The sequence below is a fragment of the Lepisosteus platostomus genome, chromosome 16 (assembly GCF_059453375.1).
Source record: "Lepisosteus platostomus isolate fLepPlt1 chromosome 16, fLepPlt1.hap1, whole genome shotgun sequence".
In the NCBI taxonomy this organism is placed as follows: domain Eukaryota; kingdom Metazoa; phylum Chordata; class Actinopteri; order Semionotiformes; family Lepisosteidae; genus Lepisosteus; species Lepisosteus platostomus.
In genome coordinates this window covers 15918245-15944518 of record NC_142626.1, presented here as the reverse complement: position 1 = coordinate 15944518, position 26274 = coordinate 15918245, and the positions used below count along the sequence as shown (strand labels likewise).

The 26274-nt window shown below is 41.4% G+C and overlaps 1 protein-coding gene and 1 long non-coding RNA gene across 3 annotated transcripts in view; one reads left to right on the top strand and one right to left on the bottom strand.

The window, feature by feature from the left end:
• LOC148646959 (NLR family CARD domain-containing protein 3-like) overlaps positions 1-26274 on the top strand; it is a 239015-nt gene that overhangs the window by 172916 nt on the left and 39825 nt on the right. The window lies entirely within an intron of this gene.
• LOC148646960 (uncharacterized) lies at positions 1704-2312 on the bottom strand. Its single transcript, XR_015927644.1, has 2 exons — positions 1985-2312; positions 1704-1801 (listed from the first exon to the last, which is right to left on the bottom strand). It is a non-coding gene; the product is annotated as an uncharacterized LOC148646960 (long non-coding RNA).

Here is a 26274-nt window from a genome sequence, read left to right as displayed (position 1 = left end):
TCCTCTGTTGATAAAAAATGAGTACATTTCGAGGGCTTGGTTCTCGAAGTCGATGTCGTCGCTGCATAGTCGTCGTAACCTAAGAAACTGTGAAAAAGGAAGAGAGTTTTTAGTGTGGTTGGGTTGAAATGAGCTGTACAGGAGGTAGCTGTGTGAATCCGTGGGTTTGTAATAAACTGAAGTGGACAGTCGGGGGTAGTTGATAGACAAGTGGATGTCTAGAAACGGAAGAGTGGTGGAAGATATGTTAACCGTATATTTGAGGGACGGGTGGAAGTTAGTGAAATGGTGCAGGAAGAACTCAAGCTGATCGTTGGAGCATGTGGCGGCACCGACGCAGTCATCAATATATCGTTTGTAGAGGTCAGGGACATAGCCAGTGTAGGAGGCGAAGAAGCGTTCTTCTACCCAGCCGACAAAAATGTTGGCATAGCTGGGTCCCATTCTGGTGCCCATGGCAACTCCACTGACCTGTTGGTAAAAAAGATTATTGAAAGAGAATGCGTTCAGTGTGAGGACCAATTCTGCAAGGCGTACCAGGGTGTGGGTGGGTGGATCAAGCACTGTGCGTTTGTCCAGCGCACCAGTTTGTCCAGCGCACCAGTTACAAAGAAATGTTTGTAGAACAGATAAACAACTCCTAATATGGAAATTTAGAATGAGCTTTCCAGTGTGAATTTGCTGTATAAAACTCATTGCATTTACCATCTCGTGTGAGAGGTTAAAAAATTTATTATTAAAGATTAAAAAATACTTTAACATTTCTTAATTCCTCACCAGTTTCCCACAGTAAATTAGATAAAAAGATATACTGTACATTGATTTAAACAGCTTTCATTTCTCCCAAGTGTCATGTCCGATTTGGTCATGACCACTGGGAGCAATGAAGGTTGATTACACTGGAGAGCGCACTGGCATGACCTGTCTCCCTCTACTGGTCAGCATTAATAACTGCAGTCTGTACTGTTTGACGTTCTATTTGATGACGGGTCAGAAGTAAAAACATCCAAAGTTTCAGTGTTTCTAAGCTGCTACAGTGCTTCATCGATTTGTTGCCAGCCTAGCAGATCCAGTACAGTCTCACATGTCATTTTTGCCTTTATAAATGGAGTTAATTAGATTGCATCTTGACAAAAAATATCACAGGATGACATTTAGAAAAAAAATAGAAATACCGTATGTATTAAAATATTTCCTCTGATGGCATTTATTAACTAAAATGTTAATACCTGTTATTTCTTTTATTTGTGATTTTCAATTTCATTACCTTTTAAGTTTAATAATTGAAATTCATCTGCAAATTAATTTGGTAAGTTTAGTAGAAAATATTTATAAATAATGCACAAACCCAGCTCTGTTCAGTATTGTAGCAGCTCTGCAGCTGTTCTCAGTACTCTGTAGTTCCTGTTGATGAGCCAGAGCAGCTCCTGTAGAGCTGAGGGAGGTTTTTGTACAGACGTGTATCACTGTGTGAAAGGAGTGCTGCTATACTGCTGACAGAAATAATCTGCTGCATCTTCAATCTGGACTCCTGTGATGGTCAAAGTGAAGTCAGTCCCAGATCCCCTGCCACTGAAACGCTCTGGGATCCCAGACTGACGGATTGTTGCTGCATAGATCAGGAGTTTGGGAGCTTCTCCAGCTTTCTGTTGGTACCAAGCAAGACAGGGGCCACTTGAACTACTAGTATAATAACAGTTACCCACAGAACTGCTGGTCTTACAGCTCACAGTGACTGTCTGTGCTGGGAGAACAGATGTCACAGATGGAGTCTGAGTCACAGTAATCTGGCCGCTGGAACCTGGAACAAAATAAATAAATGTAATATTAGGAATATAATTTTATAATGGTAAAATGCGTGAAACATCTAAAATAGATTTGTTTAATCACTTTGCAAATAACCTCAGAACTGATAACCTAAGTACCTTTACATTGGAAAACTCCCTGTGTTATCTTACATTGCAATAATTTAATTTCTACTCACGATGAAAGCAGACAAGTGTCCAGATGAAGATTGTGATGAAAGTCATTGTTGCTATGGGTTCTGTTACCATGAAGGGCAGCTCTCAGTCATGAAGAGTTAAACTCATAGGGCTATAAACACTCCCAGAGCACTGAAGCATATGCTGCCAATGCAAAGTGTCTCTTCTATGCAAATTGTCTTCCTTGGTTGAGCAGGACTTTTACTCAAGAAGAGCTGTAAACACAATTTGTGGACTGAATTTCTACTAGAAACTGGTCCTGCATCATTCTGAATGATAAATAAAACAACTTTGTCACAGTAATATTCCAGATATATTCCGGGATTGTTTCTATACAGTAGGTCACAAACCTTGTGTCCAATTGTACATTATGTTTTGTTCAGACACAATGTGGATCAGTCACTCTTCAGCCTTTTCAAAGTCACTAATGAACAAAGGACAGCATTGAAATAAAACTCAGTCTTTTTGACTAAGTTAACTTTAGGCCTGCTATCTTAATCACAAAATGTATTTTTTAAGAAAAGGGTAAGTAGAAATGTGTTTTCTTAAGAAAATCAATATAGTTAAATAGTAATATTATTGAATTTTCGAATGTAAGAATTGAACCGATACTCATCCAAACCAACATTTTGGCTCGGCCTTTCTGTGGAGAGTTTGAAAAGTCCCACAGACAGGAAGCACATTGGATTTGTCACAGCCAGGCTGCTGCTGGCTTGGCAGTAAGTCAGTACTGTTGTTTTAATGAGGAGAATTTAGTGCTTATGGCACTAGGACAAAAGGGAAAATGATTTTACTCTTAAGTGATTTTACAACTGTTTGTGCACATGGTCTGAATCAGGGACAGACTGTGAGTCAGACAAGGAGGAAGAAACAAAGTTCACTCCCATGACTGCTACCACTAAATATACATCGATAGTCAGGCTTGTTGACATAAACATTCACCAGAACAACTGTATTCATTTAATTGATCATGGGATATTACAGGTGGCAAGAGAGTAGCAAGATTTCTCTTGTGCTGAAAGGCCTTGGGGAGAATTCTACTTGCATATTGACCCACTCTCAGCCTGGTGCCTCATTTTGTAATGATGCAACTACTTGCTGTGATTCTCATCAGTAATCAAGCTGAGTAATTAGTACCAGAGCAGGAAGAATGAGGCTGAGCTGACGAACAAGAGGAAGATAAAGCAGGCAGGGCAGGCAACAGCTAGAACTATTATTTATTCAAGACACCAAATAGCTTATTACTGTATATTATTACATTTTTCATAACATTTGATTGTAAATGTAATAAAATGTCTTAGAGCTGCTGTTATATACTGTTTTTCATACAGATGTGTTGTAGTGGTTTGATGGGTTTACTGAGACAATTATTAATTGTAGCAGTAATCACGAGGTTGTTCGTTGGGGCTTTTAGAAAATCAATCGTCAGAACAACTAACAACGCACACACACGGGTTCAATACACGAGATACATTTATTAGTATAAACTGTGCACCAAACATATACTAGTCTGCCTGGATACGAGCGGCAGACCTTACTGTGAGGGTTATCAATATACAAGGTATATAATCTCGAAGAGATGCAAACACAAAGAGATACACAACAGAGAATATATGTCAATATATATCGTTCGGTTACCAAATCGCTAATCAGTGTTATTACCCACTGTTACTCTAAACTCGGAAGTAAATACATTACTCATGAATTAAATTGATAACAACTTGTGTTGAGGTACAATTGAATTCTCGAGACGCAATGTAGAATATGGGGTTTACTTATCCACTGTGTTTGGATTTGGAATTTCCTGGCACGAACACCAAACCAGCTGACAGGCTCTGTTGCAGCCTCTGTTCCAGCGGTTGTCCAATGAGCGTTGTCCCGGCGTCCTCTGGCTACCGGCCAACCACTCGAGGTGCAGCTCGGAGTAGGACGGGCGGAGGAATCTAACTGCGGCGCGCAGGGCAGTCGTTGCTCCGAGGGGATCTACCAGCAGTCCGGCTGGCTAGTAGAAAGTCTCTATGCACAGAGTGTGACCGCGAGTCCTCACAAGTCACTCTTTTGCCTGGGAAGAAACTGGTCCGTTCCCGGTCCAGCGCTGCTTCTGAATAAGCTATTCAGGTTGTCGACGAGGGTCCAACTGTAGGCTGCCGTTGATCAAGCGGAGCATTCACGTTGGTAGAATTCTGAGTATGTACGGGATCCTCGGCCTCGCGCTTAGAACAAAGTCTAAGTCCTTTTGCAGACAACAGCAGTTGTCACGTGATTGTCTTTGAGGATGCGCGAAAATGGCCAAGGAGAGCTCAGAACTGAGCTTGCGCTCCCTTTTTGATCAAGACCCAGATGTGTGCTGATTGGTTGAGAGTTTGGCGGGCATTGGAGACCCACGTGGTATTACCACGCCCTGCCAGTCCCTGATTGGTTGGTCAAGGTGAGATATAAGTCACTTACTCTTGACACTTAGGAATGCAGTCCAGATGTCCATTCGGCACTCCCTAGACTAATAGGCGCCAATGGATGACCATTGATCATGATAGCCAGGCTTAGCTAATTGCATCCCCGTCTGGGAGTTTGTTTCTTATCACAAGAAAACATCTTAAATCAGCTTGCATGAATTCTTTCTCTGTGGCTGCACCACAGAGATGGAGGGTGAGATGGGGCCTATTTTAGGAGCATACCAACGCTTAATTGTGTCTTATTAACAAGCATTGCTGCTATAGTGTGTATCTGATAGAGTGATAGAAGCTGAAGGGCAAAGGCCTGGGTCAGGATTAACTGAATGTTGCATTAACTGTAATGTCCAGTGTTTTTTGACAGGGCTGATGCCTGTTTCCTTCCACTATCAAAGTCTTCCATGCACAAACAGTGGAGCAGGTGCCAATCAACAAAGATTGAAAGACTATTTGGACACTATTGACCCAGACACCTCTCAGTTTCCATACAGAGAGAGCTGGCATGTTGAGGAGGTGTGTGGTGGTGCTGAGTCAGTGTGGATCAGACCTGCGGCAGAGGGGAGACAGAAAACAAAGGAGGGGCAGAGCTCACAACACCTGGAAATGTACATACAGACAGTTCTCAAACAACCCTGAATATTTATTCCTTACAGCTTCCTCATTACGTTTGAGCTCTGGATGCGCAGCAGGGGCAGAGTTATGTGCAGGGGCTACAACAGTGCAGCTGGGAGACTAGACTGGAGCTACAATAACAGCAGGCTAATTAAAGGATTAAACAAACTTGTGGTGAAAATATAGGCAGAGTTTGGTAAGAAATAATCAGAAGACACATTCAGACTGAAAGGCAGATCCAAAGACAAGGTCTTTGAAACCCAGTCTGCAGAGAAACAGAACATTTAGAAACCTGAGAGTCTGGAGACACTGATTGCACAATAGTGGCCACTCCACAACAAATATTTACTTGAACTTTAAATACTGAAATACTGAAGAATGTACATGCTTTTAAATGATTTAGGGCAAAACCATCAATCAACATCAATAGTATATAAATAGTACAGCTTCAGAGCAGTAGTACAGTATATTGAGCCTTGAATGCAACACAAATTAAAGAAAAGAGTTGAAAGTAGCCAAATCCTGAAAGATCACATCTGTTTTCACAGCTCAGATCTTATCTAACTCTCTGTGACAGGATTTGTATACAGGAAGCAGCTTTGCATACCTGTGCCACCTCACTGCTCCAAACACTTTAAGACTCACAGTGTGGATCAATCATTGTTCAGCCCTTTCAGAGTCACTGACACATAGGACAATGATGCCACTGATTCTACTGCTGGGCACACTGGGGCTCTTTGCTCAAGGTGAACAATATAATAATATTTGTTTTGAAATAGTTTTAAAAATATTTATGTAATGTTTGTTTTACTGTTTAATTACTATATATTAGCACTTCAGAAAATATAAATTTTATAAGTATGTTTAGGTACAGATTACATTTTATTGAATAACTAAGCTAAATTTAATCAATGTCATATATTAATTAGATTTCCATTGTTATTATAGATAATACAGAGTCCAGTGGGAAGATCATCATGACTCAGTCTCCAGTAGCTCAATCTGTTCTCCCAGGTGCTTCTGTCTTGATCAGCTGTACAGCAAGTCAGTCCATTGGTAGTGAGCTTTTACTGGTAGAAACCTAGCTGGCTCCACAACTCCTGGTTTATGATGCAACAAACCGACAGCCTGGGATTCCTGATTGATTCACTGGAAGTTATTCTGACACAGTCTTCACATTGACAATCACTGAAGATCCAGAACAACAGAAATATGGATTCCCTTTCTCGCAGTGATACACATCTGTTGAAAAACCTTCTCCAGCTCAACAGGAGCTGCTCCGACTCATCAACAGAAACCACAGAGCTGCTACAGGTGAAATGAACACTACTGGGCTGATGAGAGAATATGAATATCAATAATGTATAGTCTAACTGCAGCATAAACCTGAACATTTTATGTCAATTATGAAATATATTTCAGAAATGTCTCCTAAAGCCATGTTTCTTAAATACCAATGTGGCAGGATGCTATTAACTCCATATTGTTGTAAATTTTGGATATATTTTTACTGGAATCTAGCATTGTATTGATGTTGTATGTGATGCACATATGTTATTTATTCTCTTTTCTTTCTCTTCTTTGTATCTACAGTATGTTTGTCACGACCACCAGCCAGCGGAGATCAACACGTAAGCGAGCCAATCAGCACCAGCAGCGGATTACTTCTAACAAGCGCCGCCGCACGAGTTAACACACCTGCAATTGCTCTACCGTGCGGCACGCCGGGTTATTTATACCATTCGTACCTGATTCCCGTTGCTCGGTATTGAGTTCTCTTCTTGTTGCTCAGCCTAGCGTTCTCACCTCTCTTTTGCCTTCCTGGAATTCTGCCTGCACCTTTTGCCTTCGGACTTCGGATCTCGTCTCGCCCTTTGGATTGTTTGCTATCATTGCCTGTTTTGGATTTGACCCTGTAGCTCTCTTTTCGACTACGATTCTGTCTCACGTTTTGGATTGTTCGCCACCAGTGCCTTTACCGGATCTCGACTTACCTTCGCCTTCGGACTACGGCTCAGCTCCTGGATTTGCTCGGTACGTTTACTTACCTCCCTGCGACTCCTGCATCTGCATCGGATCCTTTTCACCTCTACAGAGTATCATTACAGAATACCGAGCCTGATTATGGATCCCGCAGACGCACAGACCCTTCGTTCCCTTCTCCCGCAGCAATCCCAGACCATCGCCCAGCTTCAATCTTCTCTCCAACTGCTCACTAACCAAGTCGCCTGGCTTTTTTCTTCCCCTGTTTCGCCGGCTCCCGCACCGATTCCTACAACGCCTTTTTTACAAACACCTGCTACAACCACCGCAGCCCCGCCCACCACTCCCTCAACTTTACCATTTGTTCTCCCGGAGAAGTATGATGGCAATCCTGCAGGCTGCAGGGGCTTTATTGCCCAGTGCTCCCTGGCTTTTCAGCTGCAGCCTGAGCGTTTTTCTACTTCTCGACAGAGGATCGGATTCGCACTTTCCTTGCTCACAGGCAAAGCATTGGATTGGGCTGCAGTATTGCTTGCTAGAGGAGAGCAGCTGTTCTCTGACTTTCAGCTTTTTGCTGACCGTCTCCAGGCGCGTTTTTCTCAAAGCAACCCGGATTTGACTTGCCTTCGGCTTTCCTCTCTTCGCCAGGGCGACAGACCACTGCAAGATTATGTGGCTGAATTCCAAGCCCTCGCCACGGAGTCTGCCTGGAACCCGGAAGCTTTGGTTTGCCTCTTCGCTAAGGGTCTCTCGGAGGATCTAAAGGACCACCTGGTGCTCATGTCCTTACCAACCTGGTCTCTAGAGGCGGCTATCGCTGCGGTAGTTGAATTGGACACTCGCATTCGGCTGCGGAGAGCGGAGAGACACCCAGGAAGCAGACCTGTGCGGCCCATGGGTCCTCCCCTCGTGGCGCCCACCCTGCCACATGCACCCCTGTCCTTGGAGGAAAAGGAAAGGCGCCGTCAGGAGGGGCTGTGTCTGTACTGCTCTGCGTCGGGTCACCTGCTCGCTACTTGTCCTTTGAGACCCCCACATCCACCTCGAGCTCCCCCACTGCCTACTGTAAGTGTCAGTAGTGCTGTTTTTTCACAATCCTCTTCAGGGCCTTTATTCCTAGCTGAGATTTCCTGGATGGACATGCACCTTCCCCTTTCGGTTTTGCTGGATTCAGGGGCAGCTGGGAATTTTATGGATGCCTCTTTTGCTAAGAAGTGGGATATTCCTCTTGCTCCGCTTTCACCCCCTATCTGCATTCAAACGTTGGATGGGTCACCGATCGCTCCTGGACGTATTTCCTGGCAGACCATTCCCCTATCCCTTACTGTTGGTGCCACTCACGTGGAGGACATTTCACTCCTTCTCCTGGACTCCCCTGCTTACCCTGTGATCCTGGGCCTTCCCTGGCTCAAAAAGCATGATCCCCACATCTCCTGGGCCAAGAATGAGATCATTGCCTGGAGCCATGCCTGTCGTGACAACTGTTGTCGTCCTCCACTCAAGGTTGCTGCTGCAGTAAACCTCTTGGATGAACACTCTATTATTCCCCCCCAATATGCACATTTGAAGCAAGCCTTTGACAAACAGAAAGCTCTATCGCTCCCCCCTCACCGCACCTATGACTGTGCAATAGATTTGCTTCCAGGAACACTCCCACCCAAAGGACGGATCTACCCTCTCACTCAGACAGAGAATGAAGCCCTGCAGGATTATATCAAGGAGGCCCTGAATTCTGGTTTTATTCGTCCCTCCTCGTTCCCAGCCTGTGCTGGGTTCTTCTTCATAGGGAAGAAGGACGGCTCCTTGAGGCCGTGTATTGATTACAGAGGCCTGAACTCCATTACAGTCAAACATCCCTACCCCTTGCCTTTAATCCCAGCCGCTCTGGAGTCCCTACGTGGAGCGTCCATCTTCTCAAAACTAGATCTACGGGGGGCTTATAATTTAATCAGGATCCGTGAAGGGGATGAGTGGAAGACGGCCTTTATGACCACGCACGGCCACTATGAATATCAGGTGATGCCTTTTGGACTCGCTAATGCCCCGGCAGTCTTCCAGTCCTTCATAAATGACATCTTTAGGGACATTATTGGAAAATTTGTCTTGGTATACTTGGACGACATCCTCATTTTTTCCACTGACCCTCAGGAACATGTCCATCACGTCCAGGAGGTTTTGTCCAGACTCATCGACAACCAGCTCTACGCCAAGCTTGAGAAATGCATTTTTCATGCTTCTAAGATTCACTTTCTGGGCTACATTATTTCTCCTCTTGGAGTCGAGATGGACTCAGCCAAGGTGGCAGCTATCAATGATTGGCCTGTACCACGTAATTTGAAGCAAATCCAACGCTTTCTAGGTTTTGCCAACTTCTACAGGCGATTCATCCGGAACTTTAGCTCCGTTGTGGCGCCCATCACGGCTCTGACCCGCAACCGTCCTAGTCGGGGTAAATGGAATCCGGAGGCTAACCAGGCATTCCTGCGCTTGAAACGTCTCTTCAGCTCCGCTCCTCTCCTACGGCATCCGGATCCCTCCCGGCCTTTCATTGTTGAAGTTGACGCCTCTGCCCATGGGGTTGGTGCAGTCCTCTCCCAGCGCCTCGAAGAGGATCGCCTTCCTCATCCATGTGCTTTCTTTTCCAAGAAGCTCTCTCCTGCCGAGGTTAACTATGATGTGGGCAATCGTGAACTCCTAGCTATCAAGCTGGCCCTCGAGGAATGGAGACACTGGCTGGAGGGGGCTCATCACCCCTTTGTCATTATCACGGACCATAAGAACCTGTCCTATATTCAATCTGCCAAACGCCTCAACTCGCGTCAGGCCCGTTGGTCACTTTTCTTTTCTCGTTTTAATTTTGTTATCACTTACACTCCTGGCTCCAAGAATGGGAGGGCTGATGCACTCTCTCGGCTCCATGACCCCCCAGACCTGGACGACACACCTGAACCAATCATCTCTCCTAACAGAATTGTGGCAGCGATTCATTGCTCCATTGAAGATCAGGTCAAGCGTGCCCTCAATGGAACTACAGTTCCTCTGTGCTGCCCCCCGGATAAGCTTTTTGTCCCGAACAACTTACGTTCTGCTGTTTTGCAGTGGGGACATGATTCCCGGTTCGCCGGCCACCCGGGATGCAGATGCACTCTGGACCTCCTCACCAGGGACTTTTGGTGGCCTTCCATGCGATCTGATGCAGCAGAGTACGTCCGGGCTTGCCCGGTCTGTGCCAGGAGCAAGACTCCGCACTCTAGGAAGGCTGGCCTCCTTCACCCCCTTCCAATCCCACACCACCCTTGGTCCCACATAGCTGTTGACTTCATTACGGACCTTCCTAATAGTCAGGGTCATACGGTAATCATGGTGGTCTCCGATCGTTTTTCCAAAGCAGCCCATTTTGTCCCCCTCCCAGCATTGCCCACAGCCCAGGAAATGGCATCTTTGTTTGTACAACAGGTCTTTAGGATACATGGTTTGCCTGATGACGTTGTCTCGGACAGGGGACCTCAATTTATCTCGGCCTTTTGGAAGGCTTTCTGTCAAACTCTAGGGACTCATGTATCTTTGACTTCTGGTTATCATCCTGAGGCCAATGGTCAGGTGGAAAGGACCAATCAAAGCCTCCTGACCTTTTTGAGAGCCTTCACCTCCAGCTCGCAGGATGATTGGTCATCACTACTTCCCTGGGCAGAATATGCCCACAATTCTCTTACCTCCTCCTCCACAGGTCTCTCTCCCTTCCTTTGTTCTTTAGGTTATCAGCCCACTCTCATCCCTGTCACACCTCCACTCACGGCAGTGCCGTCTGTGCAACAATATATTGCCAAACTGCGAAGGACCTGGAAAATGGCGAGGACAGCTCTTATTAAGTCAACCCAGCGCCACGCCAAATTCGCCAACCGACACCGCAGACCAGCCCCTCGTTTTCGGAAAGGACAGTTTGTTTGGTTATCTACACGGAACCTACCTATACATCAGCCTTCCAAAAAGCTTGGGCCTAGATATATCGGTCCCTTCCGGATTCTTTCCCGGATCACCCCGGTTACCTTCCGCCTTGCTCTCCCCCCTACCCTCAGAATCCACCCCTCATTTCATGTATCCCCCCTGAAACCTGTTTACCGCTCGCCCCTTGCGGCTCCCCAACATCGCCCGCCACCTCCTCGTCGCATTCAGGGGCGCCCGGCTTATACGGTCCACAAGATCATTGACTCCAGATGGAACCGCGGTACCCTTCAGTATTTAGTCGACTGGGAGGGTTTTGGTGCCGAGGAGAGATCTTGGGTTCCAGAGAAGGATATTTTGGACCCTACACTAATCAATGACTTTCACAGGGACTATCCTAATCGGCCGTCTCGGGCTCTCTTCATTATTTAAACTGTATGTTCTGTTTCCCTATCTGTACTGTTTTTTACAGCATCTGAGTGTTCCTAACTCTCTCGAAATTTGATATCCTTTTGAGTTTCCTTCCCAAGAATGGAATAAAAGGGAAATTCTGTATTTCCCTTTTACCAAACACTGTACCAACAATTTGCGCATTCTGAAAAATTATTTTATACGAAAATTACCCAATATGTATTTTTGTTAAAGTATAATGCAATAAAAATTAATGTCCAAAAAGAATGAATGATTCTGATTCTGGCTCAAACTTAATAATAATAATAATAATAATTTCCAGGCAGCCTGGTCTCTTCTAGCTGCCTTAATTGACAAGATATAGGATACCTGTGGAGTTCTAGCCTGATAAACACTTAGGTAATTCATTGTTTATCCTTTGAGATAAGAATTATTGTTAGGTGTAGTTAAACACTTCATATCCCTGACATAATTAAATAATACAAGATTGTTCACAGATTACAACATAAATAAAACCTTTACTGCTTATTTTTCCTCACGCATCATTGCATTAACTTTCACCATTTGTTTTTGTATTGCTGCTGCAGCAGTCACAGATTTTTGCACAAGGACTATTTTAGCTATTATTTTAGCATTCACAGCCACCTTTAGGACTGCCGACAATAACAAAAAAAAATTGGTGCACAGTTCCAGTAGTCCATTAGATATAGTCAGTGAAGTAAAATAGTTTCCAAGGAAAAACTACAATAACAACTCAAATTTACTCACAAAGTGTTGGGTATGTATTTTACTAACAATCAGTGCATTTCTCAAATAAAAAAAATGTTTTCTCTGACAATTGAATTGTTGTTGCTTACCTTTGTTAACACTGTTAAGATCTGTGAGTAGTGTAATCTGTAGATTGTTCTCGTGCTTCTGTGGGCTCCTGGCTGAGTGATTCAGTTCCCAGTACTACACACAATACTGATACAAAGCTGCAGAGCTTTTATATAAGAGAGATGCACTTTCACTTTCAATTTCCTGTAACAGGTGCTGTGTATTAACTTACATACAGTATTCCATTACTTTTAACTTTTAAGAATGTTTTTTGATGTAATGTTTAATGTTTAACTGTAGCATTTGGAAAGAAGAATACACTTTTTAGTTACCTAAAAACATTTCTTAAGTTGCAATATGTAATTGAAAACTTAATACAATTAGATTTGTATTTATGACTGCACATTTAATCCAATTTATAAAGCAGGGAATGATTTCTAGCTAAGGGCTGCTACTGTACTTTACTATTTTTACATTAATGAACATTGATGTCTTGTGAGGCAGCATACATTTTACTTAAACGTCCTTGAGACTTCTCCTTTTTAAATATACAGAATATTCTATCTATGGGGGGAAACTGAACTTTGAGAAACATTAAGATAAGAGTAATTAAAATACAGTATGTTTTGAATCTGAGATATAGCCCATGTTAAAGGTTTACAAGGTCAGGAAAGCAGACCATAAAAAACTGTAGATTGTAAAGAAGTGTAGAAAAGGACAGGATGAATACTGCATGATTCAGTAAGTAAGTGATGGCAACAGCTTAACGATATTCTGTTTGAATCACAGAACAGTAATCAAGAATATATATAGTTTTATAGATAAAAAGAAGACCAATGTACAGTGTAAAAGTACAGTAACACAGAACTCTTGCTCAGTAATGAATTGCTATAATCTGTCTATCACTATCAGGCAGTTTGAACACATGCTTGATATGTTTGCTTTTATATGAGCAGGTCTGAGTTGCATATTGTATCTCTTCATTATTTAAACTGTATGTTCTGTTTCCCTATCTGTACTGTTTTTTACAGCATCTGAGTGTTCCTAACTCTATCGAAATTTGATATCCTTTTGAGTTTCCTTCCCAAGAATGGAATGGAATATAGAATTCCTTCCCCTCTAATGTCCCCCAAAACGGGCAGAAGACACACAAAAAAATGGAATAGCAAAATACTCATTATGCTGAACAGTCTCTAAGCATGAAAAATAGTGTAAAGTCAGCCCTACAAGGTTTCATCTGCATAACAGACTGGGTGTAGAAAGGAGACTGGAATTTTTATAGTTGTTCTCGCAATAGATTTACAGTAGATGTATGTAAGAGGTGTATTATCTACAGAGGCAGCCATTCAAAATGCATGGATAAACCCATACCGCATGCAACTACACACAAGAAACTGTATTGTACCACGGTACGTGATTGGCTGGCCAAAATGATCGAAAGGGGCACTAATTGGTCATTAGTGAAAAGATTTAATCATTTAATCTCTTTACTGTGCATGTTTTAATCCGCTTAGTATTGAATATTTATATGGAATTTTACAACTAAAGGGAAATTTTAGTAGCTGCGCGTAAAAAGAAGAGGAGCATAATGCGTCTGATGGTCATAAACTATATTAATTTACGAACATAAACATATTATGTAAACTTTAAACTGTAAACCATATTAAGTTTATATGCTTTGTAAAAATGTTTTAACCTTTTCTGCAAATACACTCGTTATTGCAGTAGACAAAAGCATACTTTTCACAAATTGATTAATAGGGAATATAATGTGGAATCGCATATCTAAAGAAATTAATAACAATAAAGTTATATTCATGTACTGTAGCTCAACTAGTTGTATAATACACTTTCTATGTGTGCTTCAGTTTCAGTGCTACCCATGTGATTATCTCTGTGGTGTGATGGCTTAAGTGTGTGACTTATAAGCCTTAGGTCATAGTCTGTTGCCATGATTTTTCTCTTAACAAATAAACACTTCTTTGAAATACTAAAATAGCTAATGGTATGGAGACTACTGTATATTGACAAGTTTTATATTTCTAAGTATCACAGCATGTTCAAAGCTAAGTCATTTATTTATAACAACGATTAATTTGAAGCTGTGCCAACTGTCATTATTACTGATAATAAATATTATCTACACTATATTGAATTTGTTTGTCTTTCTAAATATCATAAAACGTTCAAAGTTAAAGGAGTTAAGTGATTACCATTTTCCATGAGTACTTTCGCTCGATATCACAGTAAAAGAACTTTGCAAAATTTATTTAAGCAATAAGTCACAAAAGGCCGTGCTATATCGTGGATATAGTCACAGTTAAAAGGTATTGTTAGGCCCGACGTGATGCGGAGGGCTGGCAACCCTTTTAACTGTGACTATATCCATGATATAGCACAGGCCTCGAGCTTTTAAAATCATGCAATGTCTAAGTTAAGCAAGAACACATCATTTTATCTCATTTATTATAAATGAGCTTGTCAATGTGGTGACGTCACCGACTTTCCCTCTGAATAGCTAGCAGGGACCTCAGCCGCCAGGGTAAGGAGAGATCGTCCTTTAGCTCAGCTGGCTGATACAGATGGTAGTGATGTTAGAGGCCCGGGTTTGAGTCCCCGGCTCATTACTGTATTCTACTTTCTTTGTAAACATGTTATATTTTTAATTTGACTCATTCACGCATGATGAACCATGATCTTGATATGCAGGTGTGGAGGTATGTAGGTCTGAAGTAAAGTTAACAGCTTCAGATTTAAAAGGTTATTAATAATATCTTCAGTGTCGCATTAACATTGGAATGTTCTTCCAAGTGTAAAAAGAGGTGATACACAATGAGTCTCCTCTATAAATTTTCAGTTTACAGACAGTCCAAGATCATTTATGATGAATAATGTCTTCTGTATTGCATTAAAATTGGAATGCTTTTCAGAGGTGTAAATCCACCTATTTTCTAACAGCTTTATCCAGGGCAGGTAACAGTGTCACCCCTCCCCCTTCCCTTTGCCTATCTGAGCTCTTTTTAACCCTTCTGTGCCCGAATCGCAGTGGGTGAGAAAAGAGAAAAAAAGGGAAGCCTGTTCTTTTTATGGTCTGTAGGACAGGCTGTGCTCCCACTACCAGGGACATCGAACCCGCCCGTCACCCCAGGGAACCAGCTAGTATTATTAATCCCTAATAACTGTAATGTTGGCCATACGGTGTACGTGTTACTGAAGCTGAAAGTTTAGCCTTTGTCACTAATGAAACCACTAAATAAAGACATAAATATAGAAATCCCTACATTGCAAACTCCAAGTGCATCATTTTGTCTACTGCTCAAATATCGACAGCAGTGCAACAGTTACAGCAGTTACAAGGAACACATCAAAATGTTTCCAAAATAACCAAAATGTAATGATTTGAGGGTTTTGATAATAATAGTAAAAAGTTATAATGTTTTAAGCTTTTCTGCGAATACGCTCATTATCGGAGTAAACCAAAGCATACTTTTAGAATTAATAGTGAATATAATATGGGAAAGTGTATCTAAAGAAATGAATAACGATATAATTATATTCATGTACTGTAGCTCAAATAATAGGCAGTAAATAGGCAGTGAAAACATTTGTCAGTCTGTCCGTGGGGGGAAGGGGGACTGTTTGCCTATTCCACTCTGAGAATTAGAGGGGGAGGAAAAGTGCCAGCGGTAATTTTTTTCACTGACAAAGTTGTGTGAACAAAAACTAGAGTATGCTTAAGAGCTGTTAAACTGGTTTAATTCAAAACACTTTATTCAGTGGGGCAATTTAACAGACACCTCAAGCGTTTGAAAGGCTTCCTTGAAAATCTAAAATAGCAAATATTATGGACACAATATTGACATTTTTAGAATTTGATTAATAGGGAATATAATATGGAATCGCATATCTAAAGAAATTGATAACAATATAATTATATTCATATACTGTAGCTCAAATCCTGCTAAACTAAAAATTAGACACAAGAAGAGTATTATTGGACAATGTTGTAAGGCCCTGGTGGAATTCCTCTGTAAACTGAAGAGTTAAAGAGGAGACACGTTGTGTATCGCCTCTTTTTACACATGTAAATAGGAACATTCCAATGTAAATAAGACACAGAAGATATTATTAATAATGTAGTACTTTCAGGGTCACGTGGGTTTGCGCTCTACACCCTGTGGGCCCACTGTGTACATACGTTCACAATGCGAGAAATACTGCTCAATACAACTTCATGCGAAAAACCCGCATAGGTGATATTTAGAAATATTTATTGTAGTATTTTCGGATTTAGCGAGGATGGGCACAGTGATTCAGACACTCGTTGACTGAAAGATGGCACTTTTATTTTTTGGCACAGCCAGCCCTCCCGAGCCACACAGATACCAGCTAGCTTCAGGACAGCACTGCTAGAGCACCACAACTTACTTGTCCATATCTTTGGAAGGGAAACAGTGTGAATTTAAATACTAATTAAATGACCGTGGGCACTTTCCACCCCCACGACTTTCCACGACTTGTGAAAATTTTCACAGCCTCCACATAAAACTATCAGTGAACTAATTCTCTTTTTTTAAACCTCCGGTTTTTCATTGATGCGTAATTACGCACTAACTGGAACCTGGGGGGACTGCTGTGTACACAACGCGAGAAATACTGCTCAATACGACTTTGTGCGAAAAACCCATACATCACTATAGGAAGCAAAACAGTGCAGCCTCCAATTACCCAGACTATAAGCATGGGAATAAAGCTTTGTTTGATTTCTGAAACCCTTTATTTATGTCCTATTTTCATTCAAGTAAGGGTCAACTACAGATGCAGCCATTCAAAATGGGTGGGGTATTTTGCGGCATAACCCGGTGGGCGTGTCGCTGTGTCACGCTGTGTCACGCAGTATCACGCGGTTAATCGTGCGTCGTTTGACGTCCACTGACACACTCTATTGTGTGTGTGTGTGCAATAGAGTAAATTTTTATAGAGAAATGGAGGCTGGACAGTATGCATTACAATATAAACATTTATATTGATTTAAATCGTGTTCTGATTTAAATCGCAAACGCGTGTTTAATTATATGTGTTTTTTAATCATTATCAGGCTAATGCAACATAAATTGATACACTATCTTTGTCTTCTAAGTATTTTAATAAACTTTCAGCATAGCTTTCTACCTGTTTAGATTTATATTTCTTGGGATTTTGGGATCAAACGTGGAAGGATTAGATTGTAATCGTTTTTATTTGTCAAATACGTGATTGTATTTCTGAATGTTATGTGACACCTACAGTAGTTCACTGCTTTAAAAACATCGAATTAAGAAAGTTATGTGTAGCACTTTAGATCTTTTTTTCTGAACCAGGGAAAATCTGATCATGTTTCTCTATAACAATAATAAAAAACTTTATTTTACGTATCACCTTTAAAAGTGGCATCTCAAAGCAATACAGTAGATCGAAAAACAGTTAAAAGGGACCAAAGTAAATACCAGACAAACGCAAACGCGTTTTTAATAAAATGCTTTTATTCATTCAGCAGAGAGTGAGAGGGACATCCAGCAGAGAGAGACACAGACACCGGTTTCCAAAATTGTTTTTTTTCAATTCCTCTTGTCTAACAGGAATGTTTTGTTTGTGGACAGACTGTTAGACTAGAGGAAAAGACCGCCTCCTTCTACGAAGCATTTCGTTGATCCGATCACAAATTCTTTTCCAGTCGCACGCAGTAAGGGTTGAGAATCTCCGATTCACCATGCTACTAATGGTTTCCCGGAGATTGCAAGGCAAGGCACTTTTGCCTCTGGACCCATCGAAATTTACAGACGTGGTCCACCCCCAGTAAATTTCAAAAGTCACAAGATTTCGAAACACGAGGGAGGTGTAGCGGTTGGCTCTTGCTTTCCCGTCTATGCCGATGCACTGCAAGTACAACCCCCCCTCCATCTCCTGAGTGATGGGTAGCAGTTGGACATCTGGGAGAATTATTCGTCCCACTGGCGTCTGTGAATTCCGCTGTGCTTCCTGGGGGGAGATAGACGGCGGGGACAGCATCAACAAATTCCTGCGCGGTGGTGAACGGAGAGGCCGGAATGGAGTGTCCTGAGGGGGTGTGTGCTCTGCGGGGGGCAGAGCTTCCGCCAGGCATTGCAACCTGCGCGGCGGGGAGAGGCACTTTTCGGGAGACAGCTGCTCAACTATTTGACTGCTGGAACATACTGTCTCCTTCCTCTGCATTTTCAGGAGTGTCTCTAGCCTCCCAATCCTCCCCAGTAATGCATCGTACTGCTCCCGCTGCTGCCGAAATGTCTCCACACAGGTGCTGCTTCTACAGGTTGGCACCCTGGCCAGTGGCCGAGAGCAGAGACCCACGGCCTGTGGCAAAATAACATAATTCATGTAAGAAATAAAGTCACACAGTAGTATTCATCAGTCGCGGAACAGACGTCAAAATAAACTTTTCTTTTTTTCTGTCTTACCGCTTTCTTTTTTACTGTCCTGGTGGTAGTTTCGCCCGTGCGGTGTTTTCTTGAAGAACAGGCTACTAAGAAATAATTATAATTGAATTTAAAATTCAAAACGGCAATAATACCTTGTAATATGCGCTGTAATCGCGTATTTCGGATGAAGTCTGCTGTATTTGCTTACCCTTCGCTCTTTGGAAGCTGGGGCGGCAGAAGCACCCCGTCTCTTCCCGTAAAACGCCTTGGTCTCCATACTGTACTATGGTCGCTGCAGTGCAGGTTTGCATTTTTTTTTTGTGATGGGAGCTCACCCAATCCCTTGGTGTCTTTTATGCGTCACACATACTGTATTTCAGCGCCATATATTTCATGGATATTATGGAATATAATGGATGGATATCTTAGTTATCTTTCTAGTTCACAGGTTTGCATGCATAATTTAATTTTGAAAGCCACTGAGACATCAGGTACTACTGTTGTATTTATGAAAAAGAAACAAAACAAAAAAGATACTAACAACTGTGCCATCCTACTCCTTAGTTAATACATTTTATTATTCATAAACAGTTAACATTGTTAGCAAAATATTTTGAATTATATTTAACCCTATTTTTTCTTTAGTTTTGTATTTAACTTATTATATGATAGTCAGACTTAATGTATATTTGAACAATGAAAATATATTTTTACAAGATTTTACATTAAGCACTTAAAATTAATATGGTTAATAATAGTAAACTGTAACATGCTGTAACAAGATCGGTTAAACTGCGAAGAAAATGCTTTCAGAGAAAATGTTTCAACCAAACCTGTTCCCACACACCCCGCCCCCACTACCATTAGAATATACACAAACATTTTAGCGTTTCATTCTGAGCAGAAGACCCTCACACCTGAAGAGTGCTGGCTGTGACGAATTAAACCGGTTTTACAGGTTTCAATCACAGACCATGTGACATGGGACTCACAACTACAGTAACACCGTATTTGATAACGCTTTAAAAACGCTATAAAATAATGTGACTTGGCACAGAACAAGTTTACAGCACAGTACAAAGATAAATGCTGACCATGACTTTAGAAGCATAAATTGCCTTACACTCAATTTAAACACAAGCTGTCTTTAGCCCTCTAAGCTGGTTCATACAGAAATGTAGAGATCTAGGCTCAGAACACACAGCTTCATTAGCGAATACATATGCAGGACAACTAGAGAAGACGTTTTACAGAGGATGGATTTTTAGAAACATCCCATCAGACATCCCATCATATTCACAACGTGAAATCTAGAAAATAATATTACGTAACCAAAATCCGCAATATGGAAACAGAACCTATGTAATTGTTGATAGATGATGTACTCGTAACATTTTTTCAAGACGAACTACAACATTTAAAAAATGACTTGTATGTACTTGATATCTCTAATCAATCCACGGGTCCCAGCACAAAACGAAAGTAAAACGCATACCGTTTCGCGCTTCTTATTGCTCAAAAGTAATTTGACCGTATGAAATGCATAATATAAACCTAGAAACATATACGTGAGCAGTACTTAAGCACTGTAGTATCGGTGTTAAGACATACCTCTCAAATACTGTAAATCAAGTTAAAAATATCTCAAGACCGATTCTGGTCGTAATGAAACCATGCAAGGGAGTTTTTATGTCCGTTGCAGTTCTTTTGCAACATGAATATAATTATATCGTTATTAATTTCTTGAGATACGCGATTCCATATTATATTCCCTTTTAATCAAATTCTAAAAGTATGCTTGTTGACTCCGGTATCACGTTAGTTAAAGACTTCGAAGCTTACAATGTTTAGGGAGAAATGGAATACCGGTGTGTATTTTTTTCTTTAAAGTACCGAGACCAGCCATATACTGTATGTTTATGTTAAGATTTCCCTTCAGTGGTAAAATTAGATATGAATATTCAATACTTAAACGGGCACAGTTAAGACGTTAAATATACATATACATATTGTATACAGTACAGTTTGCATACGGTAATATGTTTATGTTACGCAATTAAAAAATAAATAAATAAAACTGGAAGGTCCAGCACCACCATTATGTTTATATGGTTGTTTTTGTTGGTTGGTTGTTATTATGGTTATTAATAATACGATGTATAGTTGAAATCTGAGCCTAAATAAAAAGAAAAAGCAAGTGATTAGGTTTATGAGCAATCTAATTACTTATTCGTTTAAAACGCTATATAAAATAAAGTTTATTATTAATTTGCTGGACAGAGCGGTGAACATTATTATGCATAAGACAAAGATAACGATCCTGATCAGTTTAGAAATCTGTGTACGCTGTAAGGTTTTTACTTCTTAAACTTTTAAAATACACGTTTTGAATAGAAAGAAATCCTCTTCCTGGTAGTGTGTATAGCACACCAGCACGTCTTTTTTCTCCAATCAGAGGGGTGTCAGATAGTGTCAGCCAATCACCATTCTGCGTTGGGTAGCAATGGGTGACTGTTCTCAGGCGGAAGATGTAAACAGCTTAATGTTCGTGTTAAATAATTTTTTTTTTAATTCAATTAAACGGGCACAGTTAAGACATTAAATATACATATACATACTGTATACAGTACAGTTTGCATACGGTAATATGTTTATGTTACGCGATTAAAAAATAAATAAATAAAAATGAAAAGTCCAGCACCAGCTAGATTTGAGCACACAACCTGCCAGTTGGTAGTCACACACCTAGACTAGTAGGCTACAAGACAGCTCGCATGATCAGGCAGGCGAAACAGCCTTACACAGCCCTGTCGCAGTACACGGATATAATCATACCGTTATTAAATTCTTTAGATACGCGATTCCATATTATATACAACCCTACACAGCCCTGTCGCAGCACACGGATATAATCATACCGTTATTAATTTCTTGAGATACGCGATTCCATATTATATTCCCTTTTAATCAAATTCTAAAAGTATGCTTGTTGACTCCGGTATCACGTTAGTTAAAGACTTCGAAGCTTACAATGTTTAGGGAGAAATGGAATACTGGTGTGTATTTTTTTCTTTAAAGTACCAAGACCAGCTATATACTGTATGTTTACGTTCCAAAATTAATATCGTTTATGGCCTTCACACCCGTTACAGTATGCTCCTATTCTTTTTGCTCAGCTACTAAGATTTCCCTTCAGTGGTAAAATTCAATATCTACAACGGGCACAGTAAAGACGTTTACAGTAAGTCTTTCTACGACAGACCAACGGACCACGAGTGCCCCTGTCGGTCAACCAATCACGCACCGCGGTATCGCGTGTCATCTTACCTGCGGTATCTGTACCGCGGAGTCTGTACCGCGCACTTTGAATGGCTGCATCTGTACATCAGGACACGTCATTCCTCACGCATTTTAACACAGACGATTGAAGATGTTGGGGATAACACTTGAAAACTGACGTATTTTACAGCTACTTGGTTTTTAAAATCTGATCGTTTAATTATTTCCCCAAGTTGCACGCCTTACTTCAGAAGTATTCGTGTAGATCAGACTAAAGGACAATCCTACTGAGGGAGTAAGCGGGACTCTTTTGAATCCAGGGGCAGGCCAAGACAGCGAGAGGAAGAGAGGAATGAAATGCGTCACCCGCGCCAGTGGGAGCACATTCTACAAGCTTTTGTTTTCTCTGAAAACTCAAAGATACGCTGTAATTATGGAGAGAAAGGGGAATTACACCCGGGAGAGTAGGAAACACAGAATACCTTCAGTAACAAAGTCCTCAACACTTGTGTTCGATTACATCAATATTTATTTGAGATTTCAACTTTCCAAGTGCTAGAAACGGAGTAAATGTATACAACAAACCTTCTTCATCACCACCTGAAACAGAATCATAGTACAGTAAGTGATCCCAAATCCCTCCGGAAAAAAAAAATCAGAAGAATACGTCTTTTCAATTACAAATGCGCACAAAATTCCTCCATAAAGAAAAAGAAACTAAAAAGCAGTGAGCTTCCCGTTAATAAAAAATATTAAAGATTGTACAATTAATCTACGAAGAACATACGAAAAAGACAGTAAATTTCAAATGAATTGAACTGAAAAACAATGATCGCTGCTCAGGTCCTCGGTTCGAGAGCGAATCGAGTGCTGTGGTTTTTAAACTTTTCGGAAAGCGAGTGCAAATACTCAATTAGCGAGAAGCGCAGGCAGAAGTAGCCGCCCGTTCCCTCTGTGACTTCACTCTATTCTCGTGTTCAACACCATGAGCAACATGACTCACTTTCCAGGGGGAACCGCCTCGGAGACAGTCGTTCGCATTGAAGGCGCCTCTCTGAGCAGCGCGCTCCAATCCAGGGGCGCCGTGCCCGCGGCTGAGCCAATCGCCCAGGCTCATGCTTGGTCACAAAGGGACTGTGATTTTCTCAGGGAGGCGGAACGCGTTTTGTGGTCTCTGATCCGAGTGATAGCGGCTGGGGTTCATCTCTGGCAACGTGTGAAACCGGTCTTCCTCATCGTTGGCGATGCCTGCGGCTGGTCCTTCCTTGCCAGTATGAAACGGAGTCATCCATCCAGCTGCCCGACACCACGCAGGATTCTGTCCTGCGAGAGACAGCCTGAGCCAGGGGGACTTTCCGAAACGGCCGAACTCACAGCCTGACTGATCTACCATCGATTGCTTTTACTTAAACATCCCATTAAATATCCGTCATTTAGTGGTTTCTGTGATGTTTATTATTAAAGTAACTGTGAAATTGTTCTTTTTTTATCGATGTCAATAATTTTCAATACCAAGAATTCCCAGCACAGATCCCAGGGAACTTCTGTGTCTCCTTGTTTCTCTTCAGTCTGAATCACTGTTTGAGATTTCTAACGGGCATCATCCCTGTACAAGCTCTGAGTTTCGGAACTTTAATTACAAGCCCGCTGATGCCCAATTCTCTGTCAGTTATGTTTTTATTCAAATGGATTGAATTCCACGTATTTCAGTACACTATAAACTGATTCTGTTTAGCGAGACACCTTTATTTACACCATTTCTCCTCAAAAGGCCAACAGCTCCCTGAGCTCTTAAAGCAGGGGCCTCACACTCAGTTCCTGAAGGGCACAGTGTCTTCTGGATTTTATTCCAACCTAAATAATTGACTAAGACATATTTCTGTTATTTTATGAGGCATCAACAGGAGTTTTCTTACAGTCACGTCCTAGAAGGGACAGTCACCACCTGAATGCCTCAATGTCTGAAATTATATCACAGGTGGTGCAATTTATAGTGCAATTGAGGTGTCGCTGAGCGCTGGTTTTAGAGGTTGTGCTACAAGAAACGAGGGTGGAGAAAGGTGAATGGGAATTCCATGAACTGCTCCAAGAACGACTCCACCAAACATTGCAGTAAATTGCTAAAGGACATATTACCAACTGCACAATGAAACCGTTCTTATTTAAGCTCAGGCTTGTGGTGTGTGAGAGCCTTCAGCGACCCTGGGGTGTTGTGTGCCCAGGTTAGAGTTTCAGAATGGGATTGCTCTTCGGTGGGTGTGTTTAAATCACAATGAATGGTGGACTGGTCTAACACATGTGAAATGTAATTGAAAGTCTGGTGCGCCTTCTCTTTTTTTGAGTCTGTCAGACCACACTTTACCAGTGTTAAATAACTGTGGTGGATACAATGACATTGAAACCCACTGTGTTTGGGCTCCAAAACACAATATACATCAGGACAGGTCATTCCTCACGCATTTTAACACAGTCGATTGAAGATGTTGGGGATAACACTTGAAAATTGAGATATTTTACAGCCTCTTGGTTTTTCAAATCTGATCGTTTAGCTATGGCCCCTAGTTGCACGCCTTAGTTCAGAAGTATTCGTGTAGAACAGACTAAAGGACAATCCTACTGAGGGAGTAAGCGGGACCCTTTTGAATCCAGGGGCAGGCCAAGACAGCGAGAGGAAGAGAGGAATGAAATGCGTCACCCGCGCCAGTGGGAGCACATTCTACAAGCTTTCGTTTTCTTGGAAAACTCAAAGATACGCTGTAATTATGGAGAGAAAGGGGAATTACACCCGGGAGAGTAGGAAACACAGAATACCTTCAGTAACAAAGTCCTTCAACTTTTCGGAAAGCGAGTGCAAACACTCAATTAGCGAGAAGCGCAGACAGAAGTAGCCGCCCGTTCCCTCTGTGACTTTACTCTGTTTCCGTGTTCAACACTATGAGCAACGACTCACTTTCCAGGGGGAACCGCCTTGGAGACATTGGTGTCCTGCCTGAGGCTACTCCTTCCTTGCCAGTTTAAAACAGACTCGTCCATCCAGCTGCCCAACACCACGCAGGGTTCTGTCCTGCGAGAAATGACCTGAGCCAGCGGGACTTTCCGAACCTGCCGAGCTCACAGCCTGACTGATGTACCATCGATTGCCTTTAAATAAACGTTCCATTGAATATCCGTCATTTAGTGGTTTCTGTGAAGTTTGTTATTAAAGTAACTGTGACATTTTTTTTTATATCACAGATTTTCAATACCAGAGGTTCTCAGCGCAGATCCCAGGGAACTTCTGTGTCTCCTGCTTTCTCTTCAATCTTAATCGCTGATTGAGATTTTTAAGGGGCATCACCCCAGTCCCCAGCTCTGAGTTTCAGAGCTTTTATTACTGGACCACTGAAGCCTCCTTCTCTGCCAGTTATGTTTTTATTAAAATTGGTCAAATTCCTACTATTTTAGTACATTATAAACTGATCCTGTTTGTTTAGCGAGACACCTTTATTTACACCATTTCTCCTCAAAAGGCCAACAGCTCCCTGAGCTCTTAAAGCAATGGCCCCACAGTGTCTCTGGAGGTAATATAGTGTCAAAAAACAGACCAGAGTCTCCAATGAAGAGGCTGCAGCAATCTGGAGAAACTAAGACTTATTTTTAACCTGTTAATGTTAATTTATTAAATGTTGATACAAGTGCAGTACAAGATATCTTTATTAATGGGCGGGGAAAAGGAAGATCTGCATAAACTCCTGGCCACTAAAAATATGGTTGAGCCCAAGGAACATTTTTTGGTAGTGCCTGGCTCCCCACTACAGCACCCCAACAATGGTCCTGGTACCAGCAGTGCTCTCGATTTCTGTGGAATTTCCTTCTTTTGTATATATTTGTGATTGTGATATCTTAGGTATCTTGGTAACCTTCACAATAAGATCTGCCATCTGTATCCAGGCAGACTGTTATATGTTTTACATGCACAATTCTATGTATTAATAAATATATTTTGTGTATTTGAACCTGTGTGTGTGTATCACTGATTATTCTGATGATTGATTTCTAATAGCCAAAAGAACCACAATGTAATTTACTATTACAATTAATAAATTGTCCCAGTAAATTCACAAAACTCCTACATGTCTTAACAAAGACGTCCTGTGTATCCTAAGATGATATGATATGAGTAACAGTTCATATGGTACTGTATATTCCTAGTGCTTTTTTCCCCAAGACCATTAAATTAATATTTCTTTATTATGTATGTAAGGTGTGCATAATATGTGAAAGAATAATTTTGTGAAAAACATTTTTTATTGATTTTATTATATTTATTATCTACTGTATAATGTTAATTAACATTATTTTATTTGTAATTTTCACTTTCATAGC